General features: G+C 50.4%; 1 protein-coding gene across 2 annotated transcripts in view; it reads right to left on the minus strand.

The window, feature by feature from the left end:
- The window catches only part of SEPTIN2 (septin 2), a 1,039,523-nt gene that overhangs the window by 568,566 nt on the left and 453,771 nt on the right, over positions 1 to 17,186 (minus strand). The window lies entirely within an intron of this gene.

Below are 17,186 nucleotides of genomic sequence, written 5' to 3' on the forward strand. Positions count from 1 at the left end.
GCCCTGCAAGTGCACTGGGTGTCAGAGCACCTTCAACCAGCTAGAACTAACTCGCGGATGAACACCATATACACAGTAATGGTTTGATAAACGGCTGCATGAAAAATGCTTCTCTACTCCCCCAAACCACATTAAAGCATTGACTGGTCAATGGATTCATTTGTGCTTTCATGTTCTTCCCCTAAGCATCTCCTTTCCAAGCTCCCACAGCGACACCACCCCTTCTCTCGCAGTAAAGAACACTGACAATGTATTTCATTTCCACCCTTCGGTTTATGATAAATCCGGATTCTCTGTTGCTCCTCTTCTGTATTCACGAAGATGATTGGCATACGTACAGAGTGAAGTGCAGTTTGATCAAAAGCGGAGTATCTTTCTGCTTCGGAGGTCAACGTTAAACAATGGTGCCACACACACACACACACCCCGTTGGGGATCACACTCAAAACATTTTTCAAGACTACAAGGAGATGCTTCCTTTATAGAGAAAAGAAAAACTGACATTTTCTTCCATCTTTCACTCATACTTAAAGGAGTGAGAAATGTTTTAATCGGACAGACTTGCCAGATAATATCTTGGTCTTACAGTTTTAACACAGGAGGTCCCAACTTGAACACCTCCCAGAACCTGTCCATAAACTGTTACAATATTTTGTATTTATCTACAAATCATATGCAAAATGTTTTAACTCCATCAGCACTACGGACAGTTTACTTTATTTGATTCAATGAGCCTAATCATCCAGTTCGTGTTTCGTGAGCAATTGTTTGTCTGATTATTGGGTTTCAATTAGTAGGCTAGGTGTCACCCTTTCTTTTGTCATTTATCTTTTTTTTTAATTGGTATTTACATGTTACAGAATACAAAAATGACAAACAACAAATTACATGTTTGTCAGGCAGTTGCATAGAGTCTTGCAGTTACAGTGCTGGTTGTACTCATATCTGCCCCTAGTTTCTGAGCACGTCTGAGATATTAGCATAGGGGTTGGTGCAGTTGGTTGCGCTATCGTTGGAACATTGAACGCAACATAAAACATAGAATTGGCGGGCGGATATTTGGTGTCAGGTCGACCGGTCATCCTGGAATCGGGTTTGGCTGGTTTAGATCTGGGTCTTTTTTCTTCATGGCGGTTTGTATGGGTTTAGATATATGTCCAGTTTCTCTCATATTTTCCTATTTGGGTTCTTACCAGGTGTGTGTCTGAGTGCAGTGTTGTTTGCTTCTCTGAGGAATGTCACCCAGTTCAGCCACCCTTTGAATGTTACTTTGTAAGTGTCTTTCCATTTGGTTAGAACTGTTTTCACTGTTGTGGTCAAGAGGAAGTCTAGAAGGAGTCTGTCTTGTTGGATGGGTGCGTCTGTTGTGATATGGGCAGTGGTGGTTGTGGCGAAAGTTCGGTCAAGAGTTCAGCCTATGGTTTTGTTAATGAAATTGGTTACCTTCCCCCAGAATTTGCTGATTTTACTGCAGTGATATATGAGGTGTGCGAGGTCGACTTTTTCTGTCTCGCGGTTCCAGCATCGATCGCTCTCTTTCAGCCGTATCGCTGATAGTCGCGCTGGTGTCCAGTATGCTTGATGCAGTAGCCAGAATTTCGTTTGTGATAGCACCGGTGATATCATGTTTTTCGATGGGGCTGCCCAAAAGGTTTCTAGTTCCTGTTCCGTGAGTTTGTTACCTAGCTGCGCTTCCCAGTAGTTGGTGTTTTTGACGTTAAGTCTGGTGAAAGTGGGGCGAAGTAGTTTGTACAGGTGCGAGACCTGGTGGCCACTCGCATTTTTTGTTTCCATGTAGTGAAAGATTGAGGGTCTGTGCTTGGCTAGCTTAGTTTTTGTTATGGCTGTTTTGATAGCTAGAAAGTTGTATAGTTCACTGTCTGGAAGTGTGTACTGAGCTTTCAGGTTGTTGAAGATGTGCAGGGACCCTTCTGCCTCTAGCTGCGCTGGGTACGAGAAGCCTAGCTCTTTCCATGATTTTATGTCCAGGGGTTTCCCTCTGTATTTAATCTTGGAGTTTGCCCAGAGTCCTTCCCAGTGTGAGTTTCTGATGCTGTGTTCGAGTTATTGGTCTACCTTGAGCAGTGCCTGTCTTGTTATCTTCAAGATCGGGTTGTTCAGTTGTGCATGCTTGTTGGCGGTGAGGAGAGTTAGGGGATCAGTGTTGTTCAGGATGGCCCTCTCAATAGAGAGCCATGTTGGCGTGTATGGTTGGCTAGGGAGGACCCAGTACATTCCTTGTCTGGCTAAAAAATGCTTTTTGGAAGGTTCTTAGGTCGGCCACATTGAGCCCTCCTAGCCTCTTCTCTAGTCTTAGTTTTTTTAGGGCTAATCTAGGTTTCTTATCTCTCCATATGAATTGTTTAGCATTTGGTCAATTTTTCTGTGAAATTCGTCGGTTAATGCCATGGGTAGCATTCCTGCCTTATAATTTGCGATGGGTGTAATCATCATTTTGACTATCTATCCTGCCCACTAGGTGATTAACTTGGGTGACCAGGATTCTAGTAGTCCTTGGATCTTGTCCAGTGTGGCTTTCTCATTCAGTTCTAGTGTTGTTCTCAGGTTTTTCCCGAATTGGATGGCTAGATACTTTACAGACTCGGGTTGCCAGGCTAGCCCCGAGTCACCTCTTATCTCTTTGGTTGTGTACATGTTCAGGGGAATGCACTTCGATTTGTCTCTATTGAGCTTGTATCCTGAGTGTCTGGCGTATGTTTCGATTGTGCGCATTAGTGCTGGTATGGATTGAGTGGGGTTTTCCGTTACTATGGGCAGGTCGTCTGCGTAGGCTGCAAGCTTAGCTGTAGTGTTAATAGTTACAAGGGCTATGTTTCTGTTAGCTAGAATGTCTCTAATCAGGGTAGAACTCACGGGAAAAAAATATGAATTTTATCGGATCCCAAGCGAACGAGCAGGTCTATGGATAAGAAAATATAAACAAATTAACCTCCGCGAAGCGAACAAGGCGGGGAAAATCCTAGCGTCATATCTTAAACACAAACAAAGTCAACACTGCAATCACAGACGCCCAAACAAAACACACACCATGCACAAAGACATCCTACACACGTTCATGGAATTTTATAAAGAACTACATAAAAAAGATGATAACCTAGACCAGGAGGGCTGCTCAACCTACCTAGACAGCACAAACTTACCCAAGATAACGACAGAGGAAGCCAAGACATTAGGGCAAGACATAAAGATGAGCGAGATCAGCTCAGCCATAAGAGCACTAAAGGATAACAAAGCCCCAGGACCAGACGGTTATACCGCACCCTTCTACAAAATGTTTCAAGGCCAGCTACTGCCGGTCCTGACGAAAGTCTTCAACCACTGCGCCACAGTAGGAGAAGTAACCGAATCCATGTCACTAGCCAACATAGTTGTAATACCCAAGGAAGGCAAGGACTCACAACTACCCAAAAACTAAAGACCCGGGGGCGTGGCCAAGATGGCGGGGTGAGCGGACGCTTCCTCCCGTAGCTCCTCCGGCCCGGCTCAGCTCGAGCCCCGATTCCTGCGCCTCTCTCCCCCCGCAGCTGCACTGAGGGTGAGAGAATTGTGCCGGAGTTCCTGGGGCACATTTTGGTGCCACTTTGACCTCTGGGGCCCCGGGGGAAGTTCCCGAAAAGTTTATTCAGAGATCGCTCCGAGGACTAGAGCCCGGGTCGCCCCGAGGAGAGGAGCCTGGAGGCGGAGCGTAGTGCGGCGCTGTCCGCGCGCCTTGGCTGGCCCGAGTGCTGAAAAGCGGAACGCCGGAGATCCCGAAGGAGCGGACTAGAAGGACTCCGCGGAGCGAAGTGGCTTCCTGGCGGTGCCCTGGTGGCAAGCACCATTGCCGGGTGACGGACTGTAGCCCTGTACCGGCGACCCCCCCACTGCCCGGGGTCTCGGGGGCGACGCCTTGCGAACTCCGCGCTCGGAGGCGCTGGATGGCGGAGTTCCGGCAGTGCCCGAGCCGGACAATCGACTGGTGATGGGGGGAGGCACCGGTTTCGCACTTTCCGGACCCGTTATCATTTGAGAGTTGCCCACGGACTTGCTGGCCCGGGCTGCCTTCTTGGGTCCCACCCTCCCGCCATCTTGTCTTTGTGTGGCTGAGCTTGGTGGCCCCTGCCCGCGCCCTTCTCACACGGGAGCCTCGACTCGTTCTGGCGCCAGCTCATCTACTGCCCTCCCTGGGAACACGAGACGGAAGGCCTACTCTTCGGACGTTGCTGCCTGCCCTGCTGGCCCGAGGGCCGTCTTGCCCATGCCCGGACCGCCATTTTGTCGCCTGTGACGCACTATCCTCGTCCTCGGCGGAGGCCTCGCATCTGGAGCCCGCGAGCGGTGGCGCTCGCCTACAGCAACTAATCCCGGGCTTTGCCGGGCCCCAAGATGACTGGGAGACGTGGCGCGGCACGGGGTGATCGCACCTTGCCGGAAATGCTCGGCAGGTCCCAGCAACTACGCGACAGGACGCAGCCGTCCCCGGGGGCCTCCCGGGTATCAACGGACGCAAATGCGGGCGAGCCGCCGGTCACGCGGTCCTTCATGGAGGACTTATTCACCTCCCTCAAGGAGGAATTTCAGACTCTTAAGACCGAAGTGGCTGGAGAGGTCCGGGAGGTGCGCAGGGAAGTCGAGGGCCTGGGCGAACGGGTCGACACTGTGGAGACGGCGGCTCAACGCCGCGATGAGGAGATAACCCATCTCCAGCAGGACGTCCTCCGCCTCCGGGAGCAATGTGTCGAGCTCCAGGCCCACTCGGAGGACCTCGAGAACAGGTCCAGGAGGAACAACATCCGGGTCCGGGGTGTTCCATCCGCCGATGAAGGTGCGGACCTAGTGGCTTATCTGCGGGACCTGTTCCGCGACATCTTGGAGGAGGGAGCGGATTTCCCCATCCGCATCGACAGGGCACACAGGGTGGGCCGCCAACGCCAGTCCTCAGCACCCCCGCCTGATATCCTAGCATTCTTGCCGGATTTCCCTCTAAAGGAGCGCATCATGACTGAGGCCCGTAGGAAGCAACCATTGACCTTCCGCGAAAGACCTGTGGCGCTCTACCAGGACCTGTCTGCCATCACATTGCAAAAGCGCAGGTCCTTCCGCATCGCTACGGACTTTCTGCGAGAGCACGAGACAGCCTACTCCTGGGGTCACCCCTTCCGTCTTATCTTTCGATGGAATGGGGTACTGCATCAGCTGCGCTCCTTACAAGATGTTTGCGGGGTGCTGGGTCTTACTGCTACGGAGGAGGAAGGGGCTACACCCGCATGGAGGCGCCCCGAGCGGCGGAGCCGACGGAGGTCGAGAAGGCGCCCATCGTCAGCGCCAGTGAGTCGCCCGGACTCGCCCACCATCAGAGCAGACATGGCGGAGGCCCTGAGGACTGCGGCCAGGAACTTGCCTGAGTCTACTGGTGTGGCCTTGACGGCCTAATTTTTCTCCGGGGGGAGAGGCTCTTAGCTTTCACGATGCTGGGCTGGGGGTTGGGGGGGCGGGGGGGTGGTGTGTGGCTGGACGTCCACTTGACTTGTTTCTGCAGACTCGCCCATTTGGGCTAGACTGAGACTATGGGGTGTTGTTTTTTGCTTTTTGTTTTGGCCGGTTGCCATCAATGGGTTTTGGGGGGGTTTCATTGTTGGTTTGTTGTGGGGGGGGGTCCCGTCCGAAGCTGTCCAAACGAGTACGATGCCGCCTTGGCCTTCCCTGCGCCCCTGCCCCGCGCGCCCCCTCCGCTGATCCCCCGCCTGCTGCATAGTGCGCTATTTCCCTGGCGGCGATGCCACCCCTGAAGGTAGTGACCCTTAATGTCAAGGGTCTGAATAACCCCGTAAAGCGTAGGGCGATCCTCTCCCTATTGGAGGGATCGCAGGCGGATATTTGCCTCCTGCAGGAGACCCATTTACTCTCCAGAGACTGCCATAGGTTGCGCTCTGCCAAGTTCCCCACTCAACTTTTTTCCTCTGCTGCGACTAAGACCGCTGGGGTGGCCATTCTTCTAGCCAGCTCATTCAGGGGGGAGGTGCTGTATAAACATGCCGAGCAGAAGGGGAGGCTCTTAGTGTATCGCATGCGCTTAGGAGGTGTTACCTTTACGGTTGGTTCGGTTTACAGCCCAAACGATCACCAGGACCGTTTCCTGGACTCTGTATTGGTGGATGTTGCTGCCTCGCCCGATCGCCATGTCATCCTGGGGGGAGACCTGAATATGGTCTTCGACTCCACTCTGGATAGGTCTGCCCAGCGTTTTCCGCAGACAGGGGAGCTTTCTAAAGCGGTGCGAGACCAGATTGCAGAGATGGACCTGCATGACCTCTGGCGCACCATGCATACCACCGATAGGGACTACTCCTACTTTTCCCACGCACACCGCACTTATTCGCGGTTGGATTATCTTTTGGTGAGCGGCCCACTTCGCTCGGCCGCCACGGCGGCGGACATCGGGGTCTTGTCTCTGTCCGATCATGCGCCGGTCTCCGGAGTTTTTGCGTGGCCGGCGCCCCTTCCCTCGAGAGGGATGTGGCGGCTTCGGGACACGCTTCTCCATAAGAAATCGGTGGTGAAGCGAGTGGAGGAGGTCATCCAGGACTACCTGACCCACAATAACAACTCTGACACGTCCCTGGCTACACAGTGGGCGGCTTTGAAAACAGTCGTCAGGGGAGAATTTATCTCCATTTCCTCGGCTGAAAATAAGGAACGCCAGCGCAAGAGGGAAGAACTGACGGCGCAGGTTAGGGAGCTTGAGCAGGTCCACCGCCGGACGGGGGCACCTCGGGTTTGGAAGCAACTGAAGGCGGCACGAAAACTCCTCTCTGCGTTGGATCTTGATCGAGCGGAGTACGCAGCGCTGCGCCTGAAACACGCCTTTTACACCGGCGGAGACAGGTGCGGTAGGCTCCTGGCCCATAGGCTTAGGGTTGCGCAGCAACGCAATGTGGTGAAGGAGCTGGTGGGAGTGGATGGGATCCCGGTTTCCGGTGACGCGGAGGTGGCGGATACCTTTCGATCCTTTTACGAGGCACTGTACGCTTCAGAATCTTCCCCACCGGGAGAGGCTGAGGCCTATCTGGATTCCGTGACCCTCCCGGTCTTGGACCCCTCCCAGGCGGACCACCTAGAGAGGGACATTCACGTGGAGGAGGTCATCTCCGCGATCGCACGGCTGAAACATGGCAAAGCCCCGGGCCCGGATGGCTACACGGCCTTGTTCTACAAGACCTTCTGTCCCACTGTCGCTCCTCTCCTGGCTCGCTTGTTCAACTCCTTCTCCGAACCGGGCGCCATCCCACCGGACCTCCTCTCGGCGACTGTGTCGGTTATCCCCAAGCCGGGGAAGGACCGGACCTTGTGCGGCTCGTACCGGCCCATTTCGCTTCTAAATGTGGACCTCAAGCTTTACACCGGAATCTTGGCGGCCAGACTGGGTCTACACTTACCAGGTTTGGTGGAGGCAGATCAGGCCGGTTTTGTACCCGGTAGGCAGACGGTCGACAACACGAAGAGAGTGACGCACGTCCTGGAAAAGGCCTCACGCGTCCCGGGGGAGCGGATGCTGCTATCGGTCGACGCGGAGAAGGCCTTTGATAGGGTTCATTGGCCATACCTCGAGCTGGTCCTTGGGAAACTAGGGATCGGCGAGAAGTTCCGCACTATGGTCTTTAACTGCTATAGGAGACCGTCGGCGTCAGTGCGTGTCAATGGACACAGCTCCAGCAGCTTCACCATTGAGCGCGGCACGAGACAGGGTTGCCCTCTCTCGCCGCTCCTCTTCGCCCTTTATATGGAGCCGTTTGCGCAGAGGATCCGCGACAACCCGGACGCCATTGGGGTGAAGATGGGGCAATACACACACACTGTCAGCCTATACGCGGACGATGTCTTGTTGACCCTGGATGACCCCAGGCGGTCGCTCCCTGCCTGTGTCCAGGAGCTGGACGCTTTTGCCCGCGTTGCGGGCTTTAAAATGAACATGACTAAGTCGGCTGCACTGGATGTGTCGCTCTCTGCCGACACCAGACGGGACCTTCAAAGTCTTTTCCCTTTGCAGTGGTCCTCCTCTACGGTGCCTTACTTGGGCATTTTGCTTGCTCCCACCCTGCCTGCCATGGTCGCAGCTAACTACTCCTCTCTAGGCAAAAAGATAAAGGAGGAACTCGGCCGATGGAACAAGGGCCTACTCTCGTGGCTGGGCCGTATTGCGGCGGTGAAGATGACGATACTGCCCCAGATCCTGTATCTTTTCCGCGCTCTACCTCTTCAGCCCCCCGTGGGCTGGATACGGCAGGCGCAGGCAGACATCTCCCGCTTTGTGTGGCAAGGCCGCAAGCCTCGGATGAAGCGGGTCCTCTCCATGCTTGCCCCGGAGGCGGGAGGTCTCGGGGTCCCGGACCTCCGGAAGTACTTTCAGGCGGCGCAGCTCCGGTACCTGGTGGAGTGGAGCCGGTGGGAGTCGGTAAAACACTGGCTCTTTCAAGACCAGGCAGTCGCGGGCCGTACCCTCCAGGAGGTCCCATTCCTACGGCGCGTTCACCGCCCGCCTAATCTCTACGCCTCCTTTATCACCCGGGTCCCGCTAAGAGTGTGGGACGCGGTGTGTGAGCTACGGGAGCTCACCACTTTTCCGTCGCCGTTCTCTCCCATTGCTGACAACCCGGACTTCACTCCGGGCCTGGAACCGGGGGCCTTTTCCCACTGGGTGAGTGCAGGATGTAGAGCGCTTTTCCAGATCTACGGGCCGGAGGGCGTGCTCCCCTTCCAGCAGCTCCGACAGGAGTTTGGCTTGACGGAGGGGGATAGACTGCGTTACATGCAAGTTCGCCACTGGGCTCTTCAGCCTTCGGTGCGTGACGTCGCCGCCCGTACAATTACGCCCTATGAGCGATGGTTGGTGACCCGGGCCTCGGATGCCAAACTCATCACTGATTTGTATAAATTTCTCCAACCCCCGCCGTTTCACTACCATAACCCAGGGAGGGAGCGCTGGCACAGGGAACTGGGCAGGACCCTGAGCCACAAGGAATGGGACAGGATTGCGTATCGGGCGAGGCACTCTGCATACCACACTGGGCTGACGGAAACCTTCACTAAAGTGACCACCTATTGGTACTACACCCCGGAGCGGCTCTACGAGATGCGCAAACTAGGCGATAAAGGTTGTTGGCGCGGCTGCGGACAGGAGGGCACCCTCACGCACATTCTCTGGGAGTGCCCGGTGCTGTCGGCCTACTGGAAGGAAGTCTTAGATGAGGTGGATAGGCATTTTGGGATTGAGCTCCCGCGCTTCCCCGCGTATGTTTTGCTTGGCCTCCCCAATGACTTGATGTATCCGCTGAAATCCCGCAGGGGTAGGCAGATTGCGATTGCGCTAGGCTCAGCCGTTCAGAACATACTTGTCCTTTGGCGCACCCCCACTGCCCCCTCTATCACTGGTTGGTTGCATAGGCTCTGGCAGGTACTGGGTATGGAGAAGATATCGCTAACGGTGGCTGGGAATGTTGACCAGTTTGAGGAGCTCTGGCATCCCTTTTTGGCACTGCTGTCCACGGAATTTCGCGAGCTAACGTGCCCACGGTACTTGCGCCTCCTTAGGTTGACACCGCCGGCGCCAGCGGCGGAGTGATTGTGCGGGTGGGGGACCGGGGGCTGGGGGTGGGAAGTGGGGTTATATGCTTCCAATGCTGCTTTCGGACGGGGATGTTGGGGTGTTATTTTCTTTTCTTTTCTCCTTGCTTTTCTTTCTTCTCCTTTTCTGGGGTCGAGGGGCTGGTGGTATGGTATGCTTCTCTTTTGCTGTGTCGCAGAGTGCTATTCTGGCTTGGCCTTGCCTAGGGAGTGGGGGCCTACGGGGGGTTGTTTACAGTTCCTTACTGCCTTATATCTTTTGCCTTGTTACCCTCTGGGGCACCCTGCCTCCCTCTTCTTCTTCTGACTCGCTGCAACGTTTTGCTTCTTGTACTGTATGTTTGCCTGACCTCCTGCTCCCCTCCCCGTGTTTTTGATGACTTAATAAAATACTTTAAACCTAAAAACTAAAGACCCATTTCACTAATAAACTTAGACTGCAAGCTATACGTCAAAGTCCTAGCCACAAGACTAAAAGTGCTCCCTCAGCTGATCGGCAACATTCAAGTAGGCTACCTCAAAACACGCATGTCCCATGACAACACTAGACTCCTATACCAGATAATAGAACACTCCTCCAAAATCATACAAACCAGCGGTAGCAATCACACTAGATGCAGAAAAGGCTTTCAACAGAGTATCTTGGTGTCACCCTTTCGATTGCAATTCCTTTGGTTGCAAAAATATTCACTGTGTCGAACGATCTCAAACTTTGACATTTAACATTTGTAAAGCGCACTGCGACTCCATGGAGTATCCTGGCGCTGGAGACCGCTGGGGAACCAGTCCTGGTTTTCCCTGTGAAATGGTCCCTTTCTGGGTATCTCCAAGGTGAAACCAGGCATTCCCAGCGTCTGTGGGGGGCCTTTGTAGAGATGAGGCAAGCTTAATGCCCAGAGTTGCCGAGTGTGTTCCCTGGTTAGAGTAGGCACTGAGGCGAGAATTATCGAGTCCGTTTTTGACCCTGGTCCACGACCCTGCCGCATCGGGAATTGAACCCTGGTCCCGGACCGTTCTCTGCTTATCGATGTTTTTAAATAGGTTGCCTGCCCCTACCCCGTCCTGATGAAGACCCCGAAGCAAGGGTACAACTAACTCCTGCGACAATAATAGGGTCGAAACGTCGACAACTGTCTTTTTGTTTATCAACTTCACCCCATCATTTAAACATTCAATGTGTTATGTGGAGTATGATCTCTATTAAGTGATGTATTTGACCTACGGTCTTTTTGTTGGTTTATATTTAAATTGACATATAAGTGCAGTTGCGCTATTTGGTTGTTTTTTAATGTCACTATCCCCTATCCACGCTATCCTCACTTCATCACCTCCCTTTCCCCCTGGGGCACTTTACATCCTATGAATGTTCATTTAAAGATATGACAATTAACATATACCTACAGTGTGAATAAATACAGTGTAGGCCTAGCAATTACTTCTTTATTTATATTCATCTGTGTGAATTGATTGTTATTTGCTGGGACCCCTTTCTCTCAGTACTGATATTACCCAGGTCCCTGTGACTATTGTTGGGTGAACCCTTTTGTTATACTCTTACACAACTCTGGACATGACCAGGGAGTGTATAGGAGTCCCATATTCCATTCCAGCTGGAATGCCATCTTCTAATGAATTTCAACGGTGGATAAAAGATCTGGCTAAGGATCTGCCCAATGAGGGATCATGTACCGCACCACTTATGGATGCAAATGCAACTCCTAATCTGTCAGACGCTGTCTCTTCTCAGTTTGTCCACTGTCATTCAGAGACCCTGCCAGGTCGTTCACTATCAGGGAAATGTCTCAACGACCCATCCAACTCTGGAGGCACAGGACCTCACTCCGTCCAGCTTGTTGCACTACCAGAAGGCATTGGTGTTGTCCTAGAGACTAAACCTTGCACCTGCCTCCACTTGACGGATGGGTAGAAAACCTTATGCTTCCATAGGAGACCAGACCCTGTGATCTCCACCTCTGCTTGATACCCTCACCAGACCAGAAGGCAGGCCTCTATAAAAACAGTCTGATGGATGGAAAAGGGAGGGGCCTTGGCTGGGCAAATAGAATTTGAGCAGCCACTACAGCATATCTCGAGCCGTCTCTTCTGAGATCTGGATGACACCTGTCAGATTTCCTTGATGCTGGAAAAATTGGAACTTCAGATTCTACAGAGGGGCTTGCATGTGACTTCTGGCGTAGCGGGCTAGGAGAAAGCCAAGAAGCCTCAGCTCTGGCAAGATGGAAGCATCAGGATCATAGCTTGAATGTCCAAGAATTGTTGCAGAGGGTGGGGTAAATGCCCTGAAATGTACGGTGTCGAAAACAGCTGCCTCTTAAGACAGACCTCTAAAGGTGAACAGCTACTACAACCAACACTTGCGTAAACACTCGGGAGGTGCAGGTGAGGCCTAAGTGGAGCATGGCAAACTGATAATGCACCTAGCCACTAAGGTAATGCAGGAAGGCTTTATGCTTATATACAAGCAGCAGACCAAAGGACAAGATCCAGTTGTCTGAGTACAGGGCAGACAGGATCTGGGCCACTGTGAGCATTTTGAGTTTTTATGGCCACGTGAAGGTAGAGGTCAAACATCCTAAAATAGCCTTAGACCTCCCCCCCACCCACAATCCTTCTTCAGCACAAAGAGCTAAAGTAACAACCCTCTCCTGTTTGAGTCCGGTATCCTCTAAATAGCACCCTTGAAGTCAAACACTTCCACCTATTGCAACAACAGCATGGACAGGTGCTTCTCTGAAATTCACTCTGAAGTGGGCGGAATATCTGGTGTGTCAAAAAAGAATGGGTAGGGTTTAGCAATGTTGAACGTTTGAAAAGACCCATGGTCAGAAGTAATGGATCTCCACCATGGGAGGAAATAAGAAATCCTGTCCCCTTACTGGGTGGGCACACACAACACATGGCAAATTAAAGCAGTATGGAGAACTGCACTGGCTCCCCATCCCTCAACACTGCGTCTTTAAAACTGGCAGCTTGATTTTAAGATCTCTGCACGGTCATAGCCCCAAATTCATAAACAATCTGACACTTAGGTACACCCCCTCACGCAATCTACGATCAACTCACCTTATGCTTCTGGCCACCTCCACGTTTAAGCGGAAACATCAAGGAGGCTGCAGATTCCCCTCTCTTGCCCAGAGATTGTGGAGTTTTTTTCCCCTGGAGATCCGGTCATGCACTGACCTTCTGAGCTTCAGGAATGCACTTAAAACCTGGTTATTTGTACAGGCACACAACTAACTTCACCAATGGTAACAGCCAAGTCCACACACAGCGCCATGAAACCAATCTGTGTACGCGGGCTTTACAAATAATTTCTAACATTAACATGGTGGCTGTTGTAGCAGGGCAAGAGGAATGGGAAGATTCATGTCTCTGCTGGAAGTGCAGCTTACCAAACTCACAGCCTCGAAAGAACTGGGTTGACCGCTGTACTGGTTCGGAAGGTTGTTTTTGCCTACACACTAGCGCTCTTGGAGTAATCAATTAACTTTTTGAATTCAACTGAAAACTTCTTGGCAGGAGTCAATGAACCTAAGGGGCATTCAAGGTAAAGACAAAAAGAATAAAGGGGGTAACAAACAGCCTTTTCACAGTGCCTACTGCAAGGCCATGCTGGGCTAATGAAAGTGCTTTTCTGCTGAGTGGTGTGTCAAGTGACACACCAGCCCACACATTTCTCAGAGCCAGTGTAGGTGATCTTTTTGGAAGGGCATCTAGGTGCAAGAACAATCTCACCTACCTCAGAAAACAAATACACAGCTCCAAATCAAGAACCCCAGCTGCCCTCCAGACTGCCATTGAAAAAGAGTCAATTTCTTCGTTGGCGACCAAGTGGAAAATTGATCCTCACCTCGGGAGAGGATTCAAGGCCACTGGCTTCCAGCAAATTCATTTAAAAGGCATCCTTTATGTAGGGAGGTACAGGAAGATAGTCATCTCCATCATCAACATCCTGCATTCTCCCTTGGTCTGCAAAGTCACGAAAAGATATTGAACCCTCTATTAGAGTGTAGCAACCAAGCCGAAGCAGGTTCAGTGTCCAACATTGGTAGAAGTACTGTACCCTCTTCTGGAGCAGCGCTGAGGTAAAAGCCTGTACTGATGTCAATATGGGTCGTGAGGCGTGTTCCAGGGGGTCAGAACATGCACAAGACTGCTCCACCTGCAGTAACCCCACCGGGGACCACTGCGGTTCCTTGATGCCTAATTGCGCACCAGATATGAACCCAAAAAATCTCTAGCATTGCCTTCTTGAAGGCTTTATTCTGCTGCAGCATCGCTTGTTGGTCTATGAAGCTAGGGGGGAAAGCAGTCAGCTAGGGAAACTGAACCATGCCCAAAGACCTAGAAAGTGATGACGCATCACAATGCCCTTGTATCCTTCCTTTTGATTCAGTGGTGAGATGGTGTCAAGTCTCATTTCACTTTTTTGTGTCTGCTTTTGGATTTATATTTGGACTTGAAGGTGGACTTAAGAGCGCAAAGTTTACCTCTTGCTGGAACAAACAGACGGATTCAGTGCCGCAACTTTGAGTGGGAGCAGGACTTCTGCGAAGGCTGCATCTTCTTGGGTTCAGTAACATGCAGCTTCTCCTTCTAGTCCCTGATAGCGTTAGAATGCACGAGGGCACATTTTGTGGCATGACTTTGAGTCATGGTCTAAGCCCACACAAGTCACCTTCGAAGAATAGCATTTGTTTTCTTCAGGCATGAATTAAAGCCTATAGTTTTGGATGATACACTGTTGCCAAGCACGCTGGAATTAGTTATTATAAGTCTTTGGAAGACCAACAATCTTGGGAGTGGAGCGCTGGATCTGCCTCCAAAAGTTCACAAAAAAAGAACTGACTTCAGGCTGTGGTGTTTATATATGCGTCTTCACTCAGTTACTGAAGGTACGAGATGGAGCCAATGCCGAGCCGTACAGTGCCACATAGCGTTGCACTGCTAAGAAAAAATTGCAGATGTAGTCTGGCGCCAGGGGAAGTATTCTAAGGTGCGGAATCAGTTGTTAAAAGTATCGATCAGAAAAGTTCTGCTGGACTGAACAGGTGAAGTGGTCTTCCCATGAGACTGGACTGTCGTGAAATTGTGCACCAAAACCCATGTTGTAGTCCAGCAGATGTATAACACCTGTACTCCTTAAGCCAATGCTGTTACAGACGTCTGGGCTCTGGAATAATAGCCATGCAAGCCTTAAGGGGTGCTTCTTGTCCATCCAAAGCAGGTTTAGATGCAAAGGAAAAGCCACCTTGCGAAGATTCTTTCAGCACCGCCTTTCCTTTTTTCACTCCAAAAAACCCCAATGTCTTGAACATTCGTTTGACTGAGAAGATGGTGTAGGGTGGTTGCACAGATACTGCTTGCAGTTCACTGCAGTAGTATGCTAAACTGAAAGCAACGAGAGAGACCTTCTAGAGCACCAACAGCTGCACTGAGCAACTGTGCATCAGCTCAAAGAGCAAGCAAATGAGAAATGTGAAAGCTAAATTGAGATCCCTTTGGTGAACGCCAAACTGGTTCAGGGGAAACATGCAAGTCAGGCTTTTTAGAAAATGAATCACAACCATCAATTTGAATAGACAGGCTTGGTCATGTAAACACAAAAAAGTGGATGGTGAGTGATAAGTAAAATGCTACTAACCCAGTATGCATCTGTTCTTGGCATATAGAGCTGTAGATACATATGCTTTAGCATAGACCGCCATCTGGTGTTGGGCCCGGATGTTTGCACTTGGTTTTTCTTCGGAAGAGTCTTTGTAGTCACAAGGTAGGTGACTCCTCCTTTCGGTGTTAGTGCGCATGGGCATTGACTCCATCCCCAGATTGTTTTGTGGTAAGAGTGATGATGGTGTTAGTAAGAGTAGAAAGATGTCCATGTATAGTGTATCTAAGTAAGATGATCCTGCAACAGAAAACGGTACCTGGGGAGGCGGGTGGGCGCATATGGCTCTACAGCTCTACATGCCAAGCACAGATGCATACTTGGTAAGTAGCATTTTCAGTTCGAGGCATATGAGCTGTAAATCATATGCTTTAGCATAGACTATATAGCAGTTTCTCCCAAGCAGTGGCTAACCTTGTATCTGTTGCAGTGGTTTGAAATAGTGTTCTTTAAAACTTCCTGGCCCACACTACCTTGTTTTGCCAACACATCTACACAATCGTTTTGGATTGTATTTCCCTGGAAAATGCTAACAAGATTGGGTGGTTACGTTACATTAAAACCTTTTTGTACGACCTAGGCTTGGGAAATTATTTCCATTCACCCACCTTAATCCTTGAGATATCCAGAAAAGCATTCCAGGCACGGTGCTTAATGCACTTAGAAGAATTGCGATTGGCCAAAGAGGCCAGTAAACCATCCACTGTGCACATTTTGGCTATACAAACCACATTTTCTATTCAACCCTACTTAACTTTTAATACCACTTGTTATGAGAGATTTCTGTTGATTCGGTTTAGGTTAAATTCCTTTTACCGACTGGTCACCTTTCCGAAAAGAAATAACTGGTCAACAGCCTTGTCCATGCGACGATCTCTCTACCCAGGCTACTATTCACACAATTCTTTTCTGTAAGTTCTACAGTGAACCCAGAAAGTCCTGGCTTACTCCGGTATTAAAACTCATGGGAATTAGGAGATGCCGTCCTGCATTGCTCTCTTTACAATTTTTGGAGGAGGAATGGTTAACAAAGATCATAAATATTTTTTTTAAGTTTATCGTTCGCCACAGATCAAATTTGGAGTAGAGTACTATCCTCTTGCCTAGGATTTTAAGTATTTGCATGTAATTATGAAATAATGTTCTCTTTAAACTAGCCTATACCATATACCATATAATTTTTAAACTAATTTTTACCATATAGTAGTTTTTAACTTGTGGAATTTTTTTATGAGATGTAAAAAGGAAAAATTTTAAACTGTATTTTTATGGTTTTGTAAACAATGAAAACAGAATAAAGTTATTTTTTGATTTGATTTGATACACAATAGTGTTTTGTGAACGTGTGTGGTGTAGACCATGTTGCAGCTTTGCAGATGTCATCTAAGGGAATGTGACCTAAGAATGCCATAGAGGCCCCTAGCTTGTGTGTAGAGTGCGCTCTAGGGGGAGTTGTTAAAGTGCGCTTAGCTTTGATGTAAACGATTTGGATGCACTTAACTATCCACTGTGCAATCACTGCTTTTGGTGTGGGATTGCCTTGGTGCGGTGGTGAAAAAGCAACAAAGAGGTTGCAAATGCTACTTACCAGTATGCATCTGTTCTTGGCATGTAGGGCTGCTGACATTCATATCTGTGCATAGTCCGCCACCTAGTGTTGGGTCCGGATGATTGCACATTGTTGTCCTGGAAGAGTCTTCGAAGTATCACGAGATAGGTGGCTCCTCCCCTGGACTACAGTGCACATGGGCATCGCCTCCATCCCCAGATTGTTTTTAGCCATAGGCAGAGATGGAGTGAAGAAGTGAGTGATGACCATGCTATGAGCATATGTGTGTATATGAATACATACTGCAGCTGCTACAGGCGCCGGGGAGGA

Source organism: Lissotriton vulgaris, chromosome 11 (genome assembly GCF_964263255.1).
Source record: "Lissotriton vulgaris chromosome 11, aLisVul1.2, whole genome shotgun sequence".
Classification (NCBI taxonomy): Eukaryota; Metazoa; Chordata; class Amphibia; order Caudata; family Salamandridae; genus Lissotriton; species Lissotriton vulgaris.